The sequence below is a fragment of the Branchiostoma belcheri genome, unplaced genomic scaffold (assembly GCF_001625305.1).
Source record: "Branchiostoma belcheri isolate BF01 breed outbred unplaced genomic scaffold, Haploidv18h27 scaffold73, whole genome shotgun sequence".
Classification (NCBI taxonomy): Eukaryota; Metazoa; Chordata; class Leptocardii; order Amphioxiformes; family Branchiostomatidae; genus Branchiostoma; species Branchiostoma belcheri.
This window is the reverse complement of record NW_017804387.1, coordinates 20,211-28,901: the sequence shown is the minus strand read 5'-3', so window position 1 is coordinate 28,901 and position 8,691 is coordinate 20,211.

Here is an 8,691-nt window from a genome sequence, read left to right as displayed (position 1 = left end):
ACATATATATAGAATCACTTACAGAAGAATAACAGGTACATCAGTAACGTGACAGGAGATCATCGTGAATAATTAAACAGCAGGATCGCTTACAAAGGGATGAACGGGGCAAGTTTTGGGTCAATGAGGATGGCGGGTTGTAAATTTCGGCGACTGTGCTCAGCAGTCGTCTGTCACTACAATAACTTGAGTGCCAGACATTGCGGGCTTTATTGTGCAATACTATGCCGGCCTCCCCTAGCAATAGTCTCTCCCAGGCTTCTGAAGGCGACTGGAAAGAGTAGAAATTGGCTGGCCAAATAGACAGATAATATGCCGAGGGAGTGGCAAAATTTAGAGTACATTTTGCCACTCCCTCGGCAGGTTATCTATCTATTTAGCCACTTTCTAGTCTTTCCAGCCGCCTTCAGAAGCCTGATAGTGGCTAAGTCCTTGTAGGCTACGAGGCTGGTTATCAAATCGTTTTGCACACAATAGGAGACATTCAGCTAAAGACGGTCGCCTTTCTCAGGGATGCTTCTATGTTTCCCCTGCCTCTGGATTTCGCCTAGCTATAGTCTACACCAGACTCCTTTGCAGGGGAGTTGGCCAGCCATAGACGGTCCAGTCTGCAGATTTCTACTATTTGTCCGCAGAGGAGTCTGGTGGAGACTAGGTTTCGCCTACCCTGAGGAAGGGGCCATAAGGACTACCGAAACTTCAGAAGGGTTTCTTGGACTTTGCTAACCGTTTAGTTGCCACCCTGAGAAATCTATCCACAGAAGAGTAACGGAAAGGTTTTATCCATCCATCATCCATCAGGTCGGGCGTGTTGCCCGGACCGAGTCCACTCCGAGTCCACTCTCTCTCTCCATGCTGCCCTGTCCTGTTTTATAGTCTGAATTAACCTACATCTAAGGTTACAAAAATCATCAGTACCGTCGTAAAAAAAATATCAGCTAATATTGGTCTTGGAGACGCTCAGTTCCTGTGAAGACAAAATTGTCAGACTTACGAATAGATTGAGCACTTGAAGACGACTAAGATAAACCTACCTGTGACAGCCCAGCAAACCGGTTCCTAGATCCGAACTGCCGAACACCTTCTACAAGTATGACGAGGTAGGGAACATGCAACGTCTTAGATATCCCGTTACATAACGAGTTCTGTCTGTAAGCATCAGCCAATCAGAGAATGGGAAACTGTGGTCTGTTTTAATTACACCTCGGAGTCGTGAAGAGAAGGGTTTACTACGCAGACTCGGGACGAGCAGACATTTTTTTCAAAGACCCTGCCAAGAAATTGACTTCTGTGCATAAAGGAAACTCATAAACCTTTCCCTTGAGAGGGAATCACTTTTCTTAAAGCTGCATCTTTGGCCCACCTTAAGATTTACGATGATGATTGTGAAAGACAGTTGCACGGTTGAAGACACATAATCTCACAGGTCATTCACCTTAAATGGGGGCCTGCATGGGGGGGGGGGGGTCCCGACAACGCTCTGCGCTAAATATTGAAAGCGATAAATTCCAAGTGGCCGTAAAGAATCAAAACGGCGAATAAGCTCTACGCAAAATGCGCCAACTACGTTCTACGTTGAATTAGAGCGGTCTGTCTACGCTCTACGTACATGTAGCATTAAAACGACTGAGATTACGTTCTACGGAAAAGGACATGCGGGTCCCCTTAAATTTTCCACATGATATATACATAGATGGGCGGTTTCTTAAGTGTGCCATGAACGCGTTAGAAAATGCTGGGAATAAATGGGAAGCTTCAGGAAAGATAGGTAGCAATCTATAGAAAACACACTTTAGCAGAATCTTACGGACATTTGTTAATTCTTATGGTATAAACAATAAACAAATCCGAATATATAATTTGAAAATAATTTCTTAGAAGGCGAAAACCCGTGGGACTGGTTTACCGTAAGCCATTATGGTCAATGATCTGAAAAGTTACATTCTATATACATGCACTCGTGTGTATATTTCATGTTATGTCAGCTATGTGATCGAGGCTAGGCTCAGTTCACAAAAGCAGTCTGGGACTAGCCTCTACCAGGCTTCGGGAGGCGGCTGGAAAGAGTAGAAATTGGCCATTCAGAAAGATAACTTTGCCGGGGGAGTTGGTCCGCTAGAGAGCACGAGTACAGTCCGGCAACTGCATTATCCAGCGGACCAACTCCCCCGGCAAAGTTATCTTTCTACTCTTTCCAGCCGTTACTGAGTCCCGATAGAGGCTAGCCTGGGACCTCCCTGTATTAAGAAGTAAAACCCAGTATTTTTAGGAGTTATCAGTAGTTCTCGGTGTAATTTTTCTTCTGTACTTGCAATTAGCCCCTGGGCATCAATTTGCAATAAAACAATTATTAGGTAAGTTTTGTAGACGTCTGGTGACCTTCAGTAACCTTTAGAAGGAACTAAATAGGACTAAATAGCAAGTAACATTTGCAAAGCAAATGCATAATGTTTGCCTTCACATGGTTTAGCCTTACAAGTACTGCTCTAATTATTCTTACTCGAACACATTCATGTATATATGGTAACCTATGCCTTTCAAAACTTGCCACATCACGTAACCCAACACCACAGGAACAGGGTACCTGCTACAAATCTAGTTACCATAGTGACAGCTGTCTAGTCCTGGTTATTATCCTTAAAAAACAATAAGTTTTACTTCTGCGAAGGTTACCATAATTAGATCGTTGAAACTTGGTTGAACGTGTTTGCTTAATTAAAAAACGTGTTAATTCTGCACTATAAAAACACCCGTGTTTCAGGCAGGTTCCCACTGCTGCACTGATTTATATACCTTCAACAGGCAGACAAGGATTCACACATCAGAGCTCGAAATTCAGTTTTGGGAATAGGTGCACTGATGCACCCAGTAAATATTTGGGCGCACCAGATAAAATAGAAAGAAAGTCAGCAACAACTAATTATGTTCCATTTCTAAAGAAAAGTGCTACAACAATGATTTTATTATTTTTGCTGAGACTTAGATGTTAATATAAGCAATTCGTAAGTTAGAAATAACGCCCACACTATAATCAGACCTGAGTTGAGCACAATACAGACTGGCACAATAGCTACCGAACAACATGCGCTTTACCTCAACAGAGCAGTGATGGAATCCACGTATAAGCGAATTCGCTCTAGCATACAAGCTTCTAATCTGACTCTGCATCGCTTGGTCATCAGAAAGATTTGGTGTAATAAGATAACCAAGGTAGTTGACAGACCAAACATGCTCTGAGGTGGATCCGTACATCCTCAGTTGTGATGGTACATCGTGCAAGCGGAAGCGGTGACACGCAAAATACACATTAGTAAATCAGTCAAAATTTATTTGTTGTAGCCTTATTACGTAAACGCGCGAGGTTTTTTTTTCACTCGGAAAGAGCTGTATATTGATGCTGGATACATTTACTAGATATTGTAACCGTGAATGTCCCATGGAGAAAGCACCGGATATATTGATTTGTGCGATCCGTTACCGGTACACCAGTTTGCTGTTGGACATAATCAATGGAGCTGGCACGACTTTGATGTGGAAGGGACAAGCATAAATCAAGTTTTACCGGTAGTGACGACAAAAACATTCATTTCCCTGGGCATTTGTGTCGAATTTGGACGGTTTGGGGCCCGTAGAGGGCACAGGTGGTACAGGGTCTGCGCGTTTACAAAGTTTGATCACAAATTGTTCACCCCGGTAATACATGACACGGTCGCTGCCGTGTCCATGTAATATGATACAATGGTGGGTTGGGGACCGAGATTTCAACATGTCCTCCTCCGCGCGTGTAGTGTCTAAAAGAGTCCGGTCTAAAAAAAAACAAGGCACTGCCAAAAACAATGTCTGAGCTGATCATAATTTTCCTTCCAACAATCCAGTGTTATATGAAAAAGATCTGAGATAAAACTTGCTTATCACTGACAGGATTAGATTAGACGGTTGGGGCATCCGAGCCAAGGTCGGACGTATACACTTTTTTATTACTGAGTACTGCGGTCAGACACGGTTAGCGTGGGCTAGAGAGCCAGAGGCGAGAGGTTTGTGAGCGGGCCATGAGGTAACCAAGCCCAGGTGCGTCGGCCAAGCGCATAAAGTCGGGCCGCCGACGCCACCTGTAGCTGTGGCGGGCCCGACCAACAATCTCACCTGTTGCTAGTGATGACGTCACCAGGGCCTGGCATCTCCGGACGGGACGGTCCCCAATTGCGGCGAGTTGGAAGCGCCGTGGCCCAAATTTTTGGCGCTTAGCCGACGCATGTAGGCGGGAAGTTTCTCTCGGAGGGACAACCGCCGGGCCATAAGTTGATTTGCGCCCGTAAGGGAACAAAAACCCTCAAAAGGGACTCTCTCCAATTGGAAATGTATTACGCCTAGTCCCTTTTGAACGTGAAATTGATATAACGAAAGAGAGGAAATAAAGAGCGACGAGCCTATAGGCTTAGGACACACCTCTCGCCTAGGTGCGTCGGCCAAGCGCATAACGTCGGGCCGCCGACGCCACCTGTAGCTGTGGCGGGCCCGACCAACAATCTCACCTGTTGCTAGTGATGACGTCACCAGGGCCTGGCATCTCCGGACGGGACGGTCCCCAATTGCGGCGAGTTGGAAGCGCCGTGGCCCAAATTTTTGGCGCTTAGCCGACGCATGTAGGCGGGAAGTTTCTCTCGGAGGGACAACCGCCGGGCCATGAGGTGATTTGCGCCCGTAAGGGAACAAAAACCCTCAAAAGGGACTCTCTCCATTGGAAATGTATTACGCCAGTCCCTTTTGAAAGTGAAATTGATATAACGAAAGAGAGGAAATAAAGAGCGACAAGCCTATAGGCTTAGGACACACCTCTCGCCTAGGTGCGTCGGCCAAGCGCATAAAGTCGGGCCGCCGACGCCACCTGTAGCTGTGGCGGGCCCGACCAACAATCTCACCTGTTGCTAGTGATGACGTCACCAGGGCCTGGCATCTCCGGACGGGACGGTCCCCAATTGCGGCGAGTTGGAAGCGCCGTGGCCCAAATTTTTGGCGCTTAGCCGACGCATGTAGGCGGGAAGTTTCTCTCGGAGGGACAACCGCCGGGCCATGAGGTGATTTGCGCCCGTAAGGGGAACCCAGTAGCAAGCATCATTGTCACTTACTGCCCTACCAACACAGCAGATGAGGATACAGTAAAGGCCCACTATGAGGACCTGGCAAGAGCCATTGAAGCCATTCCAGCTCACAACCTGTTACTGGTAATAGGGGACTTCAATGCAAGAATAGGTGACCAAGATGCCAAGTTCACATTCCATAAGGAAACCAATAGAAATGGGAGACTGTTGTTGGATCTGGCTAGCGAGAAGGACCTAGTCGTCTCTAGCACCGACTTTTGTAAGAAGGCAGGAAAGCTTTGGACCTTCATCAGCCCAGGAGGCATGAAGTACCAGTTGGACTACGTGCTTATACGTAGGAAATGGCGTAACAGCATGCTGAATGTGGAGGCATACAGTTCTTTTGCAAGTGTCGGCTCAGACCATAGAATTGTCTCTGCCAGGGTAAGACTGAGCCTGAGGAAGAAGAAAGCAGAGCCAAGGAAAAGGCCGTACGACTGGAACCTGTTCAAGACCAGGAGTGATCTACAGGAGCAGTACACGATCGAGGTGCACAATAGGTTCCAGCCATTGAAGGATCTCGATGAATCTGCTACGGAAAGGTACGAGAGGTTCATCAAAGCTACCGAGGAGGCAGCAGAGAAAGTGGTCCCACTCAGGAAGAGGGGAAGGAGGGCAAGGCACTCAGAAGACCCCAGGGTGGCAAAGGTCAGACATGAGCTGAACGAAGTGTATGGGAGGTACAAGGAGAACACATCCGAAGCAAACAGACAAGAGTACAGACAGACCAAGAAGAAGTTAAAAGAAGCCTACATTACAGTGGAGGAAGAAGATCTTAGCAATAAGATCAGAGAGGTGGAGAAAGCTCATCTGAACTGCAAGCACGGACAGAGCTGGAAACTGATTAACGATATCACTGACAGAAAGGCAACTAGGAAGGGTCAACTAGAAGGAAATACGCAGGAGGAAAGGATTGAGAACTGGTACAACCACTTCAAAACTCTTCTTGGAAGTCCCCCTAACATCACGGACGAGGATGAGGAAATCCCTACTGTGTTCGAGGAGCTCGACATCAAAGTTGGCCCGTTCGAGCAGGGGGAATACGAGAAGGCCAAGAAATCTCTGGTTGAAGGAAAGGCTTCTGGGGAGGATGGAATACCCCCAGAAGTTCTGAAGAGATGCGGAGGGTTGGACAAAATCATCCTGGACTTCTGTAACAGAGTACTGACCAGAGGAGAAAAACCAGAGCAGTGGTCCCTGCTAAACATCGTCCCAATACCCAAATCTGGAGACCTTAGACTTGGGAGTAACTACAGAGGCATCAGCCTGAGCTCACTGGTGGCCAAGATCTTCAACAAGATGCTGCTAAACCGAATAAGACCAGCTGTGGACGGACTTCTGAGATGTAACCAAAATGGGTTCAGGGAAGGAAGGTCGACAGTTGGACATGTACTTGCACTACGAAGACTGATTGAGGGCATAAAGAGTCACAACCTACCTGCCATAATCACCTTCATTGATTTTAAAAAAGGCGTTCGATACCATCCACAGGGGCAAGATGTTGAGTATCTTGAAAGCCTACGGCATCCCAGAGCAGATCGTCCACGCCATCGGCAGTCTGTATGAGGGGACAATGGCAAAAGTTGTAACTCCAGACGGGGACACCAGGCCTTTCGAGATTCAAGCTGGAGTCCTGCAGGGAGACACCCTGGCACCGTACCTGTTTGTGCTAGTGCTGGACTACGCACTCAGGGTGGCCATAGAAGGGAGAGAAGAGGAGCTGGGCTTCCAACTGGTGAGGAGGAGGAGTAGGAGGATTGGGCCAAAGGTTGTGACCGACCTAGACTTTGCGGATGACATCGCCCTCCTTTCGGAAGAAGTCCGCCAAGCCCAACAGCTACTCCGGAACGTGGAGACCTCAGTTGCAAGGGTTGGCCTACAGATGAACGCGGGGAAAACCAAGTTCATGGCCTTCAACCAGCAGTCACCGGTTTGTTTGAAGACCACAGATGGATCCACTCTTGAGAAAGTGGAGGACTTCAAGTATCTTGGGTCCCACATGGAAAGCACTGCCAAAGACATCAACTCCCGCAAGGCAGCGGCGTGGAGAGCCTGCAACAAGATGGACAAGATCTGGAAGTCAGACCTGTCAAGCAAGCTCAAGACACGCCTCTTCCTCTCAACGGTGGAGTCGGTACTCCTGTACGGCTGTGAAGCGTGGACTGTTACTCCCAAACTGGAAAAACAACTGGATGGCTGCTACACAAGGATGCTGAGGCGGGTCCATAATGTACATTGGGAACAACATCTGACAAACAAAGAGCTCTATGCTGGTCTCCCAAAACTGACGACAAAAATACGAGCTAGGCGACTGCGGTTTGCTGGCCACACACTAAGGAACTGCAGGGAGATAGCCTCGAACCTTGTCCTGTGGTCCCCAGCACACGGGGGAAGGGGGCCGGGAAGACCACCCCTCACTTACCCAGACGTGCTGCGAAGGGACGTTGGCCTACGGGCCGAAGACATGGGGAAGGTGATGGAGGACAGAGACTACTGGGCAGCCATTGTGGTTCGGGTGGCAAAGGAGGACTGGCACCCGACTTAAGTCAAGTAAGTCAAGGGAACAAAAACCCTCAAAAGGGACTCTCTCCATTGGAAATGTATTACGCCAGTCCCTTTTGAAAGTGAAATTGATGTAACGAAAGAGAGGAAATAAAGAGCGACAAGCCTATAGGCTTAGGACACACCTCTCGCCTAGTTGCGTCGGCCAAGCGCATAAAGTCGGGCCGCCGACGCCACCTGTAGCTGTGGCGGGCCCGACCAACAATCTCACCTGTTGCTAGTGATGACGTCACCAGGGCCTGGCATCTCCGGACGGGACGGTCCCCAATTGCGGCGAGTTGGAAGCGCCGTGGCCCAAATTTTTGGCGCTTAGCCGACGCATGTAGGCGGGAAGTTTGTCTCGGAGGGACAACCGCCGGGCCATGAGGTGATTTGCGCCCGTAAGGGAACAAAAACCCTCAAAAGGGACTCTCTCCATTGGAAATGTATTACGCCAGTCCCTTTTGAAAGTGAAATTGATGTACGAAAGAGAGGAAATAAAGAGCGACAAGCCTATAGGCTTAGGACACACCTCTCGCCTAGGTGCGTCGGCCAAGCGCATAAAGTCGGGCCGCCGACGCCACCTGTAGCTGTGGCGGGCCCGACCAACAATCTCACCTGTTGCTGGTGATGACGTCACCAGGGCCTGGCATCTCCGGACGGGACGGTCCCCAATTGCGGCGAGTTGGAAGCGCCGTGGCCCACATTTTTGGCGCTTAGCCGACGCATGTAGGCGGGAAGTTTCTCTCGGAGGGACAACCGCCGGGCCATGAGGTGATTTGCGCCCGTAAGGGACAAAAACCCTCAAAAGGGACTCTCTCCATTGGAAATGTATTACGCCAGTCCCTTTTGAAAGTGAAATTGATAAAAGAAGATAATGCTATCAATCCTGAAGAGTGGAGGACCCACTTTAAAACTCTAAATGATCTTGAAGATAGCGATGAGCCCCATAAAGACTTTCTTCAACATGCCAGTCAAGAATGGCCTGAAAAATTCAACTTGTCAGCAAATA